Source organism: Macaca thibetana, chromosome 2, assembly GCF_024542745.1.
Source record: "Macaca thibetana thibetana isolate TM-01 chromosome 2, ASM2454274v1, whole genome shotgun sequence".
Taxonomy (NCBI): Eukaryota; Metazoa; Chordata; class Mammalia; order Primates; family Cercopithecidae; genus Macaca; species Macaca thibetana.
In genome coordinates this window covers 87,443,202-87,462,023 of record NC_065579.1, presented here as the reverse complement: position 1 = coordinate 87,462,023, position 18,822 = coordinate 87,443,202, and the positions used below count along the sequence as shown (strand labels likewise).

At 45.0% G+C, this 18,822-nt stretch overlaps 1 protein-coding gene across 1 annotated transcript in view; it reads left to right on the top strand.

Annotated features, from left to right (window-relative positions):
- The window catches only part of KLHL6 (kelch like family member 6), a 70,990-nt gene that overhangs the window by 446 nt on the left and 51,722 nt on the right, over nucleotides 1-18,822 (top strand). The gene's annotated exons all lie outside the window — the stretch shown is intronic.

The following is an 18,822-nucleotide window of genomic DNA, read 5'->3' as shown; positions in this document are numbered from 1 at the left end:
GACCAGACTCAAATTGGGTGCAAGTTGCAAGGAAGAGGTGCGTTAGTGTGAGAGTCCAATCTTAAAGAGTTGGCCTTGATGTTTACAGTTTTCATATATATTAAGGCTTGTGTGTCTACTTAAAATAGAAGAAAGGACACTATCACGCTTTATTTATTTATTTATTTATTTATTTATTTATTTATTTATTTTTGAGACGGAGTTTCGCTCTTGTTGCCCAGGCTGGAGTGCAATGGCGCAATCTCGGCTCACTGCAACCTCCGCCTCCCGGGTTCAAGCGATTCTCCTGCCTCAGCCTCCTGAGTAGCCGGGATTACAGGCATGCGCCACCACACCCAGCTAATTTTGTATTTTTAGTAGAGATGGGGTTTCTCCATGTTGTTCAGGTTGGTCTTGAACTCCCGACCTCAGGTGATCCACCTGCCTCAGTCTCCCAAAGTGCCGGGATTACAGGTGTGAGATGCTGTGCCTGGTTTATCACACTTTACATTTTAGGATTTAGGCCACATTAAAAGAGAGATTGGCATCATTTAAAAGCAATGTTTACGTTCTATAGTAAACCTTCTGTGTATATGTCCTTGTTCCAAAGGATGGAAATTTACTCTAGTCATGGGGATTTTTTTCCCCCTTGGTCTGACTAATGTGTTGGAAATATAATGTTGTCTTTGTTAATCAACAGACATAGAGAAAAAGGATGTGGCCCCTCTTTTGGAGTTATCAAATGACTTGTTACAAATTAGGGGCTTCTGTGTGTGTAAGCAGTGTGGGGAAAGGGAAAGCAGTTACAAAGATGCTTTAGATGGGAGAGGCCTCTAGTTACAATAAACTGGTGGTCTCATAGTGGAAAGACCTGAAGTCAGGAGACCTGGCTCCTTTTCGACAGTGAAACTTGAGGCAAATCACAAAGTGCTCTGAATGTCTGTTTCGTCATCTGTAAGGTGAGGACAACGATGATCACCTTCAGAGTTGTCATAATTAAACAAGAGCGTGAAAAGCGTCTTATACAGTGTCTAGCATATAGTAAGTAGATGCTCAATATATCTTTCTTGGAATTCTTTTTCTGATTCTGCTTGGTTCAGATAAGGATGACTCATTGAGTGTTTCCCATGAGCACATCCCTGGGGTAGGAATTGTATAGTGCCGGGAACCCAGTGAATACATCTGGATTCGGTGTTCTCCGTATCAGCATGGACATGGGGGAACCAGCTTGCAAGGGCAATGTGGATAATGAAGAAGGTATTTGGGAACTTGAAAAGAAATACCCTTAGAATTCTTCTTAATGAGATTCTTCTTAACTTTTGATTCTGGCTGAGGAAATTGAAAACGATTAAACTATGAAAGCATTATGGAAGGTCTTTCTTTTTTCTTTCTTTCTTTTTTCTTTCTTTCTTTCTTTCTTTCTTTCTTTCTTTCTTTCTCTCTCTCTCTCTCTCTCTCTCTTTCTCTCTCTCTCTCTCTCTCTCTCTCTCGGTGCTTGGGGGAAAACCTTTCTTTGTAATTCATAGAGCAGGATCAGCAGGTTGCTGTGGAACTCATTAGGTCTCCTCTGTCGATAAGACAAGGGGATATCTAGGTTTGAGAGAAGTAGTGGCTGTTGTGCGCCAGACAGACACAGTTATCTGATTTTATTTTTGTAACAGCATGATGAAGGTGGCTGATATCTCCTTTCACAGATGAGGAAATGAAAACTCAGCATTACATATCTGGTCAGTGCTGGAGCAGGGATTGGGTATGTTCTAGAAATCCTTGTTACTGCAATGCAAGCTGCCACTAGGTTTGGGGCCTCATTCCATGGGAAGTGTGTAAAATGTAAGTGTAACACAGCCATCAAAATGGGTTGATATAAACACATTACTTTCTCCACCAACCTTGATCACATGCTTTCACATTGACTGCAGCCCCTCTCAGGAGTGAGTAAAGTCAAGTTAGCTCAATGCCCTGGGGACGCACATTTAGGTTTATCCTTTTGTATCTCTTGCTATCATAAAATGCGTACCTGGAAGCAGTTTTGTTAGTGGGTGCGCCTGGCTGTGGACCAAGCCCGCTGGCTGTGTGCCCTTGAGTTGATCACTGGTCTTCTCTGGTCTTTGGGTTTCTCGTCCTAAACGGGAATTTGGGCTCGGGTCCTTCCAGTCCTGCTGATCTAGGATGCTTAGGGAACATCTCTGCCGGTCATCAGAGGAGGCAATGGCAATGAGAAGCTGGAGAACATGAGGGCGTAGGCATCTGACTGTGTATACAGAGCCTCTCCCAAAACTGCCTAGTCATGAGAGGAAATTCCTTCAATTCTTCTCTTCAGAGCAGTGACTTTTCCTTCTTCTCTTGGGATTTCCAACATGACTTTCCTTCTACAATGAATACTGTCCTGGAGACAGGATTCTTTTTTCCGGTGCTGCTATTCATATCAACTCCTGTTTGTGGAGCGCTTACTGTGGGCCAGGCCCTGTAGCTTCCGTATCGCACACTCTCATCCACTCCACCCTCACAGCGACCTGACAAGGCAGGGAGTCCTATCCCCAGCCTACCGATGAGGAACCAAAGTCTAGAGTGTCACGGCGAATAAAAAGTAGCCAAACTGGGATTTAGACCTAGGGCTGATGTTAAATCTGACATGGTCTCACTGCCTCTCTCGCTTTACGTCTAAGGTTTCGAAAGCGGTTCTTTTTACGCTCAGGTTTAGGGAGGTCAGAGAGTCTCTCTGTCTTGGAGTCTTTTTTTTCTTGAGACAGAGTCTTGCTCTGTTGCTCAGGCTGGAGTGCAGTGGCACAATCTCTGCTCACTGCAAACTCCACCTCTGGGGTTCACGCCATTCTCCTGCCTCAGCCTCCCAAGTAGCTGGGACTACAGGCACCTGCTGCCACACCCGGCTAGTTTTTTGTATTTTTAGTAGAGACGGGATTTCACCATGTTAGCCAGGATGGACTCAATCTCCTGACCTTGTGATCCGCCCACCTCGGCCTCCCAAAGTGCTGGGATTACAGGCGTGAGCCACTGCGCCCAGCCAGTCTGGGAGGCTTTCAACACAGCGCTCTGTGCTTCCAAGGGCCTGGAAGCTGGTTGTAAAATTATGTCATTTTTTTTCCTTTACTCATTGAGAAAATAAATACTTTTCACTAAGGGATCGACAATAGTTTATTAAACAGTCCCCTATGGACAGACATTTGGACCATTTCTAATTCACATTTTGCTATCACAAACAAAGTTGTAAGGAATAACCTGAAACATGGGTTTTTTTTCATACACATTTCTTAAAGGGGGTTCGCTGAGTCAAATGCATCTGCAGTCTTAGTGGTTATTGCAACTTCTTGATCAGGGTTGAATCATGTTGCATTCCCCCACGGCATCACCAGAAGAGGGTGTCATCCAACAGTTGAATTTTTACCAATCTGATAAATGAGAAAGAATATCTCAATTTAGCTTTAATTTACATTTTTCTTATTTTTAATAAGATCAAACATCTCTTCATAAATTTAGGGGGCATCTGCAGTTCTTTTTTTAGTGAATTGTCTCTTCACTGCCTGTCTGTTTTTCATGTATTTTTTTATAATTAAATTTTATTTTTTATTAAAGATACGCAAATAGTAAACAAAGCGTTAAATAGTATTTAAAAGCTTATAATGAAAAACAAAAATTCCTCTTTCCTCCTCCACCCTGTCTCATGCGCCAAAGGATACCATTTTCAATTTCTATTTGTTTCTTCTGGCACTAGCTCTATATTTCTGCAAAATACACTTATGCTGCTCTTTCTTGGTTTTTCTGTGTTAGACATCATTTACTGATTTCAAATAAGGATTTAGTATCTACCTAACCCTCTTACCATATGCTTTCCTTCCCTGTAATTTTTTTTTTTTTTTTTTTTTTTTTTTTTTTTTTTTTTTTTTTTTTTTTGAGACGGAGTCTCGCTCTGTCACCCAGGCTGGAGTGCGGTGACCGGATCTCAGCTCACTGCAAGCTCCGCCTCCCGGGTTCACGCCATTCTCCCGCCTCAGCCTCCCGAGTAGCTGGGACTACAGGCACCCGCCACCTCGCCCGGCTAGTTTGTTTTTGTATTTTTTTAGTAGAGACGGGGTTTCACCGTGTTAGCCAGGATGGTCTCGATCTCCTGACCTCGTGATCCACCCGTCTCGGCCTCCCAAAGTGCTGGGATTACAGGCTTGAGCCACCGCGCCCGGCCCCTTCCCTGTAATCTTTCAACATAATGTTATCACAACAAGAGTTTACATTATTATGTTCATGAAAATCTTGTTCTCTGTTGAGCCAAATTGCTCAATGATAACATTTCCTTTCTTGTAAACCTTTTTGTCTTTCCTGAAGTTATTAATTCACTCATTTTTTCATTTGCTTTGTTTTTGGCATGTCTTTTGCTCACAGCCTTACAAAAACCTTTCATGTGATCCAGTGCATCAAAGAATCTACCAGTTCCATTTCCTCAGAATCTTCCTGCCTTGTATCATCTTATGTATGTTCCCTGGATTTGCAGGCTGGCTAGGATTCAGCTGCTTCTCCATCATTCCCTGGGACTGTCTGCTATGCTGAATGCAGCCTTCTCTCTTCAACCCCTATCTTCCTCTTACCCTCTTACCCTGATGAGCACATTCTAAAATAACTTCCTAAGAAAGAGTGCATGGAAAGCCAGCCTCCCTCCCTCCCTCCCTCCCTCCCTCCCTCCCTCCCTTCCTTCCTTCCTTCCTTCCTTCCTTCCTTCCTTCCTTCCTTTTCTGAGACGGAGTCTTGCTCTGTCGCCCAGGCTGGAGTGCAGTGGCACCATCTCGGCTCACTGCAAGCTCCGCCTTCTGGGTTCACGCCATTCTCTTGCCTCAGCCTGTCGAGTAGTTGGGACTACAGGCGCCCGCCACCACACCCGACTAATTTTTTTTTTTTTTTTTTTTTTTTTGTATTTTTAGTAGAGACGGGGTTTCACCCTGTCAGTGAGGAGAGTCTCGATCTCCTGACTTCGTGATCCACCCGTCTTGGCCTCCCAAAGTGCTGGGATTACAGGCGTGAGCCACCGCGCCCACCCATAGGAAGTTATTTTTAAGGCCTTGCATATATTTTTGTTTTGTTTTGAGACAGGGTCGCGGTCTGTTGCCCAGGCTGGAGTGCAGTGGCTTGATCACGGCTCACTGCAGCCTCCCTGAGTTCAAGTAATTCTTCCACCTCAGCCCCTAAGTAGCTGGGACCACAGGCGTGTACCACCATGCCCGGCTAATTTTTTTTAAAAAATTTTTTTTTTTGAGACGGAGTCTTGCTCGGTCGCCCAGGTTGGAGTGCGGTGGCGCGATCTCGGCTCATTGCAAGCTCCACCTCCCAGGTTCACGCCATTCTCCTGCCTGCCGAGTAGGCGCCCGCCACCACGCCCGGCTAATTTTTTTGTATTTTTAATAGAGACAGGGTTTCATTGTGTTAGCCAGGATGGTCTCGATCTCCTGACCTCATGATCTGCCCGCCTCGGCCTCCCAATGTGCTGGGAGTACAGGCGTGAGCCACCGCGGCCGGCCAGTTTTTGTATTTTTTTAAGTAGAGATGGGGTTTCACCATGTTGGCCAGGCTGGTCGCGAACTCCTGACTTCAGGTGATCCACCTACCATGGCCTCCCAAATTGCTGGGATTACAGCTGTGAGCCATCCGCCACGCCTGGCCTCTCTTTGATTTTAAATAACATTTTGATATTTCACAATGATGTGCCTTGGAGGGGTGTGTGTGTGTGTGTGTGTGTGTGTGTGTGTGTTTACTCCAACCATTTTGCTATGCATTTGATGAACCCTTTTAATATGGAGAGTCACATCCTTTAATCCTAAATATTTCCTCATATTACTCCCCGGTAATTACATGGTCACTATTTTCCTTGTTCTCTATTTCTGGATCACTTACTCAGTAGATGTGGACTTCTAGAACAGTCTCTAGCTTTCTCATCTTCTCTCTCCTGTTGTCCATCCTCTTACCTTTCTGTTTTACTTTCTGGAAGATTTTTCTCAATTTTATCTTCCAACCTGTTGAGAATCTCAGTTTTTAACTTCCAAGACTTTTTTTCTTGTTTTATTTATGAAGCTTCCTTTTTATAACATCCTGTTCTTGTTTCATGTGGTCATATTTTCACCTAATCTCTTTGAGGTTTATATTTTTTAAAAAACCACTCTTCTGTGTTTGTTTGTTTTTTTACTGTTTGTTTCCCTGTATTTTTCTCTTTGTTTAGTCTCTTTTATTCTATTTTATTTATTTATTTATTTATTTATTTATTTATTTATTTCCTAGAGACAAGGGCTCCCTATGTTGCCCAGATTGTCTCAAACTCCTGGGCTCAAACCATCCTCCTGACCCGGCCTCCCAAAGTGCTAGGATTACAGGCATGAGCCACCACACCTGGCCTCTGTCTTTTATTTTAGAGGCTATACTTAAATATCTGGTAGTCTTTAGATATCTATTCATATTTAAGAGTCAAGCACTAACATGGTGAAACCCCATCTCTACTAAAAATACAAAAAATTAGCCAGGCATGGTGGCATGCGCCTGTAGTCCCAGCTACTCGGGAGGCTGAGGCAGGAGAATCGATTGAATCCGGGAGGCGGAGGTTGCAGGGAGCTGAGATCACGCCCCTGCACTCCAGCCTGGGCAACAGAGTAAAGTGAGACTCTGTCTCAAAAAAAAAAATAAAAGAGTCAAGCACTAAAGAGCCAAATGGTTGCTGGGGTGGGATGGGGTGGGGTGAAGGCTTTGCAACGTAGTCATGGGACATTGAGCTCACTTTACTATTAGAAATTCACAAACGCTAGTGTGTTAAGCTCTTTGCCTTGGTGCCTTTCAGTATTTCCTTGGGTCTTACTTTCTTGTTCTCTTGTGTGTGATTACCCCTGATTTTTGCAAAGACCTACTCCCCTAAAGAACAAGGAAAATGCAGAGGAAGTTTGTAGAAATTGCTGTTATTACCCAGTAACAATTCAGATTTTTGTTAGAGAGACAATGAAACCAATGGCTTGTGTCATTTTTTTATATGAGGGAGAAAACCTGTTTGGCCACTCGTTATCCTATTGTCTCTGCCACAAACGGATTCAAACCCCAACCACACACATAGAAAAACCAGTTTCAACAACGTATTTGTAGTGTCAGATGACCATGGAGTGGGAATATGTCAACCTAGAAATGTAACCTGGTGGCTGTAAACAGGGGCTACATTAGTAACTCAGACAATATATTTCCCTTTGGGGGCTTATTTAAAGTCTTGAGTGGAATGAGGAAGTTAGGAAAAAATGTATAGCTGACACTGAGTAAAGTAAAAGGGATAATAAAGCTTAAAAAGTCATCTATAACATATGTTTAAGTGTCAAACAGCCAGTATCAAGGTATTCAAATATTTTCACAGCAGAAACATTTGGGGAAGCATTGATTTAACATTCATAACGTATTTTTAAATTTTATAAGACTACTCAGCCAGGCGCGGTGGCTCACACTTGTAATCCCAACACTTTGGGAGACTGAGGCGGGCAGATCATGAGGTCAAGAGATCGAGACCATCCTGGCCAACGTGGTGAAACGTCATCTCTACTAAAAATACAAAAATTAGCTGGGCATGGTGGCACGCACCTGTAGTCTCAGCTACTGGGGAGGCTAAGGCAGGAGAATCACTTGAATCTGGGAGGTGGAGGTTGCAGTGAGCCAAGATCTTGCCACTGCACTCCAGCCTGGTGACAGAGCAAAACTCTGCCTAAAAAAAAAAAAAAAAAAAAAAAAAAAAAAAAAACTACTCATGTTTTTTAGAAGTCTACTAAGAAAATGCCATTTGTGTAATGCTTTTGGGCATGTCTCCAAACCAAAGTCATTGCATAGTGCACAAGAACCCCGTCTCCCAACGGATCTCCATCTAAACCACTGGTTCTCACCATCTGGGAAGCCCAGCTCACTGCAAAATATGGCACACTCTATAAGTGACAGTGACCTGTGAGGGCAGCCATGCTGTGATTCCCAGAGTTGGCAGAGGGAGGGGAATCATAGTGATGAGGGGAGGGGTTATCAGGCTTTCCTCTGCCCTGTTTCATGACTGGCCCTTCCTACATGCATAGAAAAGCTTCCAAGCTGAGGCTGAGTCAACAGCAAGCTCCTTTGTTGATGCTGCTGCCTGGAATCTTTGTCTGGACTCTCGCTCCTGTCTTGTAACCCCGTCTCTAGGTCTGGTTCCTTGAGGCTACGTTGAGAGGACTTTGCCTACCAGCTACAAAAGTCAAGCATGAGGCCAGGAATGGGAAGGGTATTGTGAGCACAATCTATGCACTTGTTAATCATTATTACATATTAGCCAATTACTTCATGGCAGAAAAGTGGAGCAAGAGACTACTCTTAAGCCACATGTAGATGTCGTAATCCTGAGCTTTTTCTCCGTAATGGGGTAAGATGTTAGAAAAGAGTCAGCGAGTCCAGGTGATAGAATAAGTGCCAAGCACATATACACCGTGGAATACTATGCAGCCATAAAAAGGAATGAGATCATGTCCTTTGCAGGGACATGGATGGAGTTGGAAACCATCATTCTCAGCAAACTAACACAGGGACAGAAAAACAAACACTGCAGGTTTTCACTCATAAGTGGGAGTTGAACAATGAGAACACATGGACACAGGGAGGGGAACATCACACACCAGGGCCTGTCGGTGGGTACGGAGTGAGGGGAAGGAGAGCATTAGGACAAATATGCATTCAGGGCTTAAAACCTAGATGATGGGTTGATGGGTGCAGCAAACCACCATGACACATGCATACCTATGTAACAAACCTGTACATTCTGCACATGTATCCTGGAATTTAAAGTAAAATTTAAAAAAAAATTTTTAAAAAGAGAATAAGTGCCAAGAAAAACAAAAATGAGTTAAGGCCATGTAGGTCTGTATTAAAAATCTGGCTAATAGCAAATGCGTTGAGGATTGCTGTTGCCACAGTGGGTACACTTGAGAATTCAAGTGAAGCTGATGATTTTAACACCAGGGTCAGGCCCTATATGTTCCACTTTTAATATTTTCCAACATTGTGGATCAGAACCAATATGATAGTGAACATTTCAGTATTATATATCTATAATCCCTTATCTGCAGTTCCAAAATTCCCAAAGTGCTGATGAATGTAAAATTTTTCATAACTTATTTCATGGCTAAATCCAATTTGAATGGCACTTGTCAGGTCGGGCACCTGTCCTGAACTGAGGTGAAGTTACTTACAGAGCCATTTTTTTTTTTTTTTTTTGAGATGGCGTCTTTCTCTGTTGCACAGGCTGGAGTTCAGTGGTACGATCTTGACTCACTGCAACCTCCACCTCCCGGGTTCAAGCAATTCTCCTGCCTCAGCCTCCTGAGTAGCTGGGATTACAGGTGCCCACCACCATGCCCGGCTAATTTTTGTATTTTTAGTAGAGACGGGGTTTCACCATATTGGCCAGGCTGGTTTCGAACTCCTAACCTCAAGTGATCTGCCCGCCTCAGCCTCCCAAAGTGCTGGGATTACAGGCGTGAGCCACTGCTCCCGACCTCAGTCTTCATTTATTCCACTTAGGGCGACATTCGTGTACTCACTGCTGAAGTACTAATGCATTAGATTAAAGAGTGCTGGAGGTGCTATATAATATTTAAGATATGCTAATATCCAAAGAATTCTGAATGGCAAAGCACATCTGGCTTCCAGATTTTTGGGTAAGGGATTATGGGGCTTTCTGATAACGTTAACAGTTTTCATTTCGGTGTTATTTGTCTACTTTTTCTCACATGCATATCTTTCCAGAGTTTACATGCAATTTTGCATCTTGCTTTGCCCCCTCTTTTCATTATAATATTTTTCCTATGGTGCTCCATACTTTTCATAATGACTATTTATTATATTGCTACCAGTTTCAACAGAGGCATAATATGAAAATCTTTCTCTCACTGTGGACATTTATTGCTTCCAGTATTTTGTTTTTATAAGTGATGTGGTAATCTTTGTATTAAGCATTTTTTCTCAGTTTGGAATATGGATGGCCAACATTTTTTCAGGCACTTTGCTGGATTCTTTTTATTTCATTCAATCTTCATAATGTCAAGTAGATAGCATGGTGTCCATTTCATCCTCGGGGGAGCTCACTTTAATGGGAAGAGTGGTTTCCCCATGATGTCTAAACTGAAAACAGGCCTTGTCATAGAGAACAGAAATGCGGCTAACAGGTCATTTCCTATGACCTCTAAGCTCCCCAAGACTCTTTTGCTAGTGTAGGCTACATAAGCTGAAAATGAGGAGGAAATGTAAAAATTGGAGCCTCCTTGTGCTCATACATACATGCACAGGCAGGATACTGTTGGAACATTCATTCCAGTTTATGTCTGGGGGCTGAGGTGACAGGCCTCCGTAGCAGCAAGGACCCAGCATGCCTTAGGACATCAGTCTGGATCAAAGGGTTAAAAAAGAAATAAGGAAGCAGGGTCAGGGTGTGCAAGGTGAAAAGATAGTGTGCTCTGAAAATAAACATCACTGCGGCTAGAACCAGAAACTTGGTATAGCGGAAAGAATTTATGGTACTGGGTGCAGTGGCTCATGCCTGTAATCCCAGCACTTTGGCAGGCTGAGGCTGGTGGATCATCTGAGATCAGGAGTTCAAGACCAGCCTGGCCAACATGGCAAAACCCCTTCTCTACTAAAAGATGCAAAAATTAACCGCGTGCAGTGTTGTGCGCCTGTAGTCGCAGCTACTTGGGAGGCTGAGGCAGGAGAATCGCTTGAACCCGGGAGGCAGAGGTTGCAGAGAGCTGAGATCATGCCACTGCATTCCAGCCTGGGCGACAGAGCAAGAGATTCTGTGAAAAAAAAAAAAAAAAGATTTATGGCACTGGGATTTCAGTCCAGACTCTGCCACTTGTTGGCTATGTAAATCTTGGAGGAATTGTTTGGCTTCTCTGAGGCTCAACACCGATGTCTACAATAGAGTGAGGCTAACAATTTATGTCTACCGATCCCAGCAAGTTGTGAAATGCAAATAGTAAAATTGATTCATTTATTAATTTATTTGCCCCAACACTTTATGCGTGGTAATAAGTCAGATTTCTTGGTTCTGAGAAACAGAAATCAACTCTAGCTTATTTGAGAAGAGAAATTTATGTAAATGATAGTAGGAACTCACAAAATCCCCACAGAAGTTTGGAGAACCAAACCCAGAAGACAAACAGGTGCAAGGGAGGCCAGACAGGGGCCGGGACCACAGCCCGAAGCCACCCAGGACTCCTGTAGGGGGGACTTCCCTGCTGTTGTACAATGCTGGGGCCACAGCTGCACAGCTGCAGCCACTGGTGCTGCTGTCAGGGCTGTCTCTGGAAGCTGGAGGCTGCTGCTGCTTGTCCTGCCTCCACCCAAGCAGGCTCTCCTCCGTCCAGGCTTCTTGGTATCACTGGCTTCCAATTCAAAACTATTCGCTAGGCCTGCAATAGGAGCAGAATAGATGTTAAAGTACCATGAAAACTACACAGTTATGAGGGGATTCCATGACCCTTGTCACAAAGGCATCAGAGATCTGGATCCTGAGACCCAAATAGGCAAGAAGGTAATTATTAGCACTTTCATTCCTCTGCTCCCTGCAAAACTGTGAGTAGTCCTGGGTACACTTGTGGGGATGCATGAAGGCATCATCCATCATGGGTGGACTAAAAGCAGGTTGAAAATGCAAGCCATGTGAAGGCAGTGACCACCATATTCTTCTCCTTGATGCCACTGCAATGGCTGGCACTCAGCAGACATCCTGTACATGCGTGAAGTGAACAAACACTTGGATATTCCTCCTGCAGGTCCAGTCACTGATTAAGTAGCATCCTGGCCAGAGCAGGAAGTCCTCACAGAGTTCGGTGGGAAGCTATTGTGCAACTTTAGAAAAGGGAAAGATGATCAAATGTGGCTATCACAGGAAAAATGGGAAGGAACAGTTACAAAATCCAAAATGCCTCAGAATATTCTGGATTCAAGCAGTCACTCATGTGACCACCTGCATATAGATGTGCCATGCATACAATGTGACTCTTGCAGTCCTTTTTTTTTTTTTCTGCACTGGGAGTGGGGAGAGGGGGCGTTCTGCATCAGGGCAGAAGTGCTATCAGGTCCTTTGATTTTTCAAGGAAGTGTCATCTCTGTCACCCCTACCCCTGGTGTCTACAGCATGTGGATCTTATTTCAATCAAGATTAGAAAATCTATTCTTCAATTTTAAATAATCTTCCATGCCAGGCTTTGTAAAAACCTTCCCAACTAAAACACAACAGAGAAATATTTTCATCATTCGTAGCTCAAGTTGTAAGCTCTATCCCTGCATCAAACCCACGGATATGCAACTGTCTCTCCATGAAAATGTTTTTTCAGGACAAGGATCTAACATGGTAAACACCAAACAGTCCACGAGAAGAGCTGGCCACATGCAGAGCCTTTGTGCTTTTGGTAAAACTGCCATGAGCTCAGCATCCATTTGTGCTGCTCCATGTTCCTTTATTGGTGAGCAGTCTTTTCGTTTCAAGGGATAGGAAATCAAGTCAATCAGCTTAGGCAAAGAGAAAAGTATTTGGTCACATTATCAAATCATAGGAGGGCTGGGGTGCAGCAGAGCCCAGGGAGAAGGGGAACCAGGCCCTTGCACGCAGCGCTGGTGCTCTTTCTCCACCCCTCACTTTGCTTCTCTCTCAGGTTGGATTTCTCAGGTTGACTTCTGCCACACTGTTGGGGGTTTGCCTGTCGGTTGCTATGAGACTCCTAGCCTTGGCTCTAGAGGGAAAATGAGGGACTTTCTCTACCTGTGGCTTGAAAAACCCCTGGGAAAGACTCTGATTGGCTCAGCTCCATTCAGTTACCCATTCCTAGGCTAATCACTGTGCCAGGGAGGTGGGGCACAATGATCAGCCCAGCCTAGGTTAGGAGTCCACCTTTGGCCAAAGAGCTGTGTGTGCATGCGTGTGTGTGTGTGTGTGTGTGTGTGTGAGAGAGAGAGAGAGAGAGAGAGAGAGAGAGACAGACAGACAGACAGACAGACAAGCAGAAGACAGAAAGGTGGAGAGGTCTGTATTGATGTGAGAGCTCCCGCCTGAGCCACATGATTTGGGGCCTGGGTGGGGAGAAGAGCATTTCCCGATATGGAGAGATGCTGGACAAAGGGAAAAATAAAGTCCTCTAAAGAGGAATAACGAACATTGCTTTACTTTCTTATTAGGCAATTTGTCGTACTTTTGCCTTTGCTGTGGTTATCAGGAAGCTCCGTGGGTTAACTTTCCTTAGCCTTGGTTTCAGTGATATATTCTCCTTCCACTTTAATTCCTTAATTCTTGTCTTCTTATTTTTATTGTTACTGTTTTGTGTTTTATGATACTTCTGCTTCTTTTGTAAAAGCCTTCTTAAATTCTTTTGGTGAGGCCATCTCCGTATAAAGATAAGTCTCCTTTGCTGTGAAAGAGTATCATTTAGGCAACCTACAAGTCCTCTGCCAGCTGTAAAGGCCAGCATTCTTTTATTGTATTTAACTTCTATGGAAAACTTTAAGGTCACAATAATTACAAGAGTGCTGATACTGCTATGGCTTTTTTTTTTCTTGAGACTGAGTTTCACTCTTGTCACCCAGGCTGGAGTGCAATGGCGTGATCTCAGCTCACTGCAAACTCTACCTCCCAGGTTCAAGCGATTCTCCTGCCTCAGCCTCCCGAGTAGCTGGGACTGCAAGCGGGTGCCACTATGCCCGGCTAATTTTGTATTTTTAGTAGAGATGGGGTTTCACCATGTTGGCCAGGCTGGTCTCAAACTCTTGATCTCAGGTGATTCGCCTGCCTCGGCCTCCCAAAGTGCTGGGATTACAGGTGTGAGCTACCATGCCCGGCCTCGTGCTATGGTTTTAAAACACAATCAAACCAAAACTAAGAGGTTGCATCACAGCCCTTTCTGAGGAGATGCTCTGGGATCTATAATAAATAATAGACACTCAGCAGGTTTGCATATAATGATTCAGGTCCAGAGTCAAGTAAGACCTTATTGGATTGAAAAGATCATGTGTCTTGTAGAGTAAGCTCAGGTTTATAGAGGGCTGAGTGTCAAGGGCATTTTGGTGTTGGGGGAATTATGGGAGAAGTAGAGGCCCGGTGGATAACTCCTGGAAGGTGGAATTTTATTGTATTATTGTGTACAGCGAACACAACACAAAAAAATAGGACAGAAGAGAACAGAGATTAGAGAAAGTTAGGAAAGTGTCAGGTGACTAGCAGTGTCTTTAGAACTCAGGATAGCAGGCTGGGTTGGCAGATGATGCCTGTCTCATTAGCAGATTGGCCTGGAGATGGAGGGGGAGAGAATTCTTAGTAACTGCTATGAAAATCCTCATTCCTCCCATGCTCCTCCAGTGTACCACCGATGATTAGCAGGCTTTCAGTTAAGGAACATTGCATAGTATTATCTCTCTCTCTCTCTTTTTTTTTTTTTTTTGAAATGGAGTCTCGCTCTGTCACCCAGGCTGGAGTATAGTGGTGCGATCTTGGCTCACTGCAACCTCCATCTTCCGGGTTCAAGCTATTCTCCTGCCTCAGCCTCCCGAGTAGCTGGGATTACAGGTCACCACACCAAGATAGTTTTTGTATTTTTAGTAGAGACAGGGTTTCGCCATATTGGCCAAGCCGATCTTGAACTCCTGACCTCAGATGATCTGCCTGTCTCGGCCTCCCAAAGTGCTGGGATTACAGGCTTGAGCCACCATGCCTGGCCAGTATTATCTCTCTTAATGTGAAAATACCTGGAGGGGAAGGAATGCAAAATGCTAAACTTTCAGAACTACAGTGCTGAGTGAATTTAGGGAATTTCCATCCATCCGTCCATCCGTCCGTCCATCCATCCATCCATCCATCCATCCATCCATCCATCCATCCATCCATGTATCCATCCATTTGACACAAATTTATTAAGTGCCTACTCCGTGGCAGGCACAGAGTTTACAAAGATGAATAAATTATGGTTCCTGCTTGACCTGGAAGTCATAATCTAGTTAGGACAGAGAGATAAGTAAATTGATGTTTACTGTACAGGATGATAAGCGCTATGATGGAGCTCTGCACAGGGGTTATGGTGGAGCTCAGCACAGGGGCCATGGGAGGTTTGCTATATGGGAGCTATAGGAGCATACAGAAGGGCACTGAATCAGACTGAAGAAAGAGCAGTCTGAGAAGTCTTCCTGGCAGAGGTGATATCTGAACGGAGTTTTGAAGGATGAGTAGGCATTGGCCAGAAGGGGCCAGAGGGGAGAAAGGAAAAGAGAGGAGCATTCCAGGCAAAGAGATACACATCTGGGAAGGTGCCACGCAGTGTAACCACAGGTAGAAAAGTAGGTTGGAATAAAGGACATGCATAGGCCAATAAGGGTGAGAGATAGGCATGGTCAGACCGGGAAAGGTTTTGCTGGGTGAAGCTGAGGAGTTTGAAACATGACTTACAGACAGTGGGAAGCCATGGAAGAGTCTTTAAGCAGAAAAGAGATGTGATCCAAGATCTCCATTAAAATAATCCTTTGCACTGTGGGTATCGACGGTCCCATCAATCTAGGCAGACCCTCAGGTAAGTTGCAAGAAACTGCAGTGAGAGGAGATGAGGGTTGGAATTAAGGTGTAGGCAGTGTGGATGGGGAGAAGGCCTCCAGCAACATTCACAGTCCTCTCTGCGGTCCCGCAGGACAGCCAGGCCACAGAGAGCACAAGGGAGAGGCAGCACTGCCCAGCAGGGAAGGGTAGGGGGAAGTGAGGTTAGGAGGGCTGGAACACAAAGTGAACTGACTCCACTCTTTGCCAAGGGCCAGTTCTGAGCCTCAAGATTGTAAAGAGAAAGAGAAAGTGGTCTAACCTTATCAACCCTTCGCCTGCCCAGGCTATCTCATTTTAGAGCAAAGCTCAGAAACAAAACAACTCAAGTTCTGAACTTGCAATTTTTGAACACCTTGGAGACACAGACACAGCTGTTATTAAAATGTGTTCCCCTCTTTTATCCATGTCTCTGATAGAGACCACTGCTAGCTTTTAGGGTGCCTTCCTTTGATTGTTTTTTTTGTTTTTGTTTTGTGTTTTTTAGTCTTGCTATGTTGCCCAGGCTGGACTTGAACTCGTAGCCTCAAGTGATCCTCCTGCCTTGGCCTCCCAAGTAGCTGGGACTACAGGCCTGTGCCACCACACCCAGCTTCTTCCTTTGAATGTAAATAAGTTACCTGGGAGGACCAATTAGAAATGGGGGCCCCTTTCTGGGGGTTGCAATCCACATTAGTGCACAAGGCTTGGCAGGTGTAGGGGGCACTGGATTTTAGCTCCAGTCAAGCCTGGCCTGTGCACTCCTGCGTGTAGCCCAACTGTGGCAGCTCCTCCTTCACGTCTAGATTTATAACTGCTCCCCATCCCCAGCTGGAGGAGCTCCTGTCTTCTGTCCCTTTCCCTCTGGATTCTGTGTCATGAAAGTCCAAGGGACAGGCCTGGCAGTCCAGATTCCTCTGTGGCAGCTGGCAGAGGGAGCAGCCTAGAACGCACGTATGATCATCTTTGCCTGCCACAAGAGATAACTTTTATGACTGGAGGAGCCTTAGCATTTGAATACCTTGGGGTGAAGATTGGGACCAGTGCCAACTCGCCAATTTCTAAGTGGTTAGAACCAGGGAAGGCTCAGGAAAAAATCTTTAAGCAGAGGCAGATCCCTGACTTCTGGACAATGACATGGTCACAGGGAAGCCACAGAGTCCTGGAGGTGGGACTGGAAAGTGTTCGGGAAAAGAGGGTGACGTGCAGTCTCTGGGCAATAGCCTGGTCGAGATGTGGCGGTGGATGGTGAGCACAAATGCGGACCCTGCTCCACGCCAAGAGGGGAAGTGAGAATCTCAGCCGACCTCATTCGGTTGGGAGGGAAGTGGGGTTTTGTTAGGGGAAGCCAGGTTTCATCTTCAGGAAGGAGGTGGAAGATGCGTAAAAACAAAAGCAAAAGAATATAAAGAATAACCCCCATGTTTTGTAAGTTAAACTCTCAGGTAGGAGGGCTTACGGTAATCATCAATGGGACTGGGTGTGGTGGCGTGTGCCTGCAGTCTCAGCTACTTCGGCAGCTGAGGTGGGAGGATTGCTTGAGGCCAGGAGTTTGAGGCCAGCCTGGGCAACAGAAAGATCTTGTCTCAAAACAAACAAACAACAAAAACGGACCCGGAGTTCCAATTCAGAGAATCGCTAGGGTTTCTTTTGTCCGATTGTATCACTCCGCCCTGCAAGCGACAGACATTCAGCTCAAACTGGTCCAAGTATAAAGGGAGAAAAAAGAATTTGTTTGCTCATGGAATTAAAAAAAAGTCTGGGGTAATGGTTTCAGGTATAGTTGGGTCCTTGTGCCCAAAGTAATGTTACCACGACTCAGTTTCTCCTTCTTAGTTCCGCTTTCCTCTGTGTGGGTTTCTCTCTCAGGGAATGTCTTCACACATGAGGACAAGCAGGTAGCCAGCATCTCCAAACTTTCATTTCCACCAGCTCAGCAATTCTGGTGGGAAGAGACAGCTTCTCTTTCTCAGTAATTCCAAAGAAAGTTCTGGAATTGGCTCCAATTGAATTGACTTCTTCCTGTTCCAATCCCTGAACCAATCACTGTGGCTTGGGGCACGTAAATAGGACTTGAACGGTGCTCACCACTGGTCTAAGAGGTAAGCCTAGCTTCACCCATATCTCTCAGCCTGATATTGGAGGAGGGGTGATTCCCAGTGGAAGATCTGGGTGCTCCTACTAAAAGAGACAGGAGTAAGTTGGGCAGACGAAACAAAAACTGTTCATTGTATCTTTGTGACTGTATCATCACTAAAGCCTGACCACAAGTATTTGTTGTAATTGATGTTCTATCTTGTCTGATCTTGCTGACAGAGCAAGCCCTTCTTTCTGTCATAAACTTGAATGGCTGAGTTTCATGGCAGGCTGAGGCATCAGTAACAGTCTGGTGGGACTTAGAAGGATTTTGCTTCCCTAGGAACATGGCTACAGTTTTCATCTCCATGGGGGCCATGGGCAGTGTCCTTGAGGAGTGAGCTTCTAGGGCAAGAAGCTTGGCAGAAGGGAGTTCTTTTTTTTTTTTGAAATGGAGTCTCACACTGTTGCCCAGGCTAGAGTGCAGTGGTGTGACCTTGGCTCACTACAACCTCTGCCTCCCGGGTTCAAGCAATTCTCCTGCCTCAGCCTCCCAAGTAGCTGAGATTACAGGCACCACACCCGGCTAATTTTTTGTATTTTTAGTAGAAACGGAGTTTCACTATGTTGGTCAGGCTGGTCTCAAACTCCTGACCTTGCGATCTGCCCGCCTCGGCCTCCCAAAGTGCTGGGATTACAGGCATGGGCCACAGCGCCTGGCCCACAGAAGGGAGTTCTTTTGAGGACTGCTGATGCTTAGAGTCAAGTTGGGGCAACTCTAGGCTTCCAGCTCCTCTGTCAGTTTGGAGCAAAGCTGGCAAACGAATGAGATTGCCACCCGATTCAGGAGGTAGCCGTAGGCCTCATGGGATTCTAGGAAGGCTGTGTCTCAGAAGACGAAAGGAAGGATCCATAGTGAGGGAGGACTTTCCAGAAACATATCTTTCCCAGCACTATGACCGATTGTTTCCATGACCTTGACCTTCGTTCAATCTCCTTCTCAGGAGGAGGCCTGTGTTGAGAAGTAGGGGTGACCTCTTTCTAGGGCAGAGGTTCTCAAAATTTGTTTTGCAAAGGAATTATGGGTCGGAGCTAGGGACACCTAATTAAATACATACCTCCAGCCCTACTGCTAGATATTTGGCTTCACTAAGTCTAAGGTAGGTGGGGTACAGGATTCTGCATTC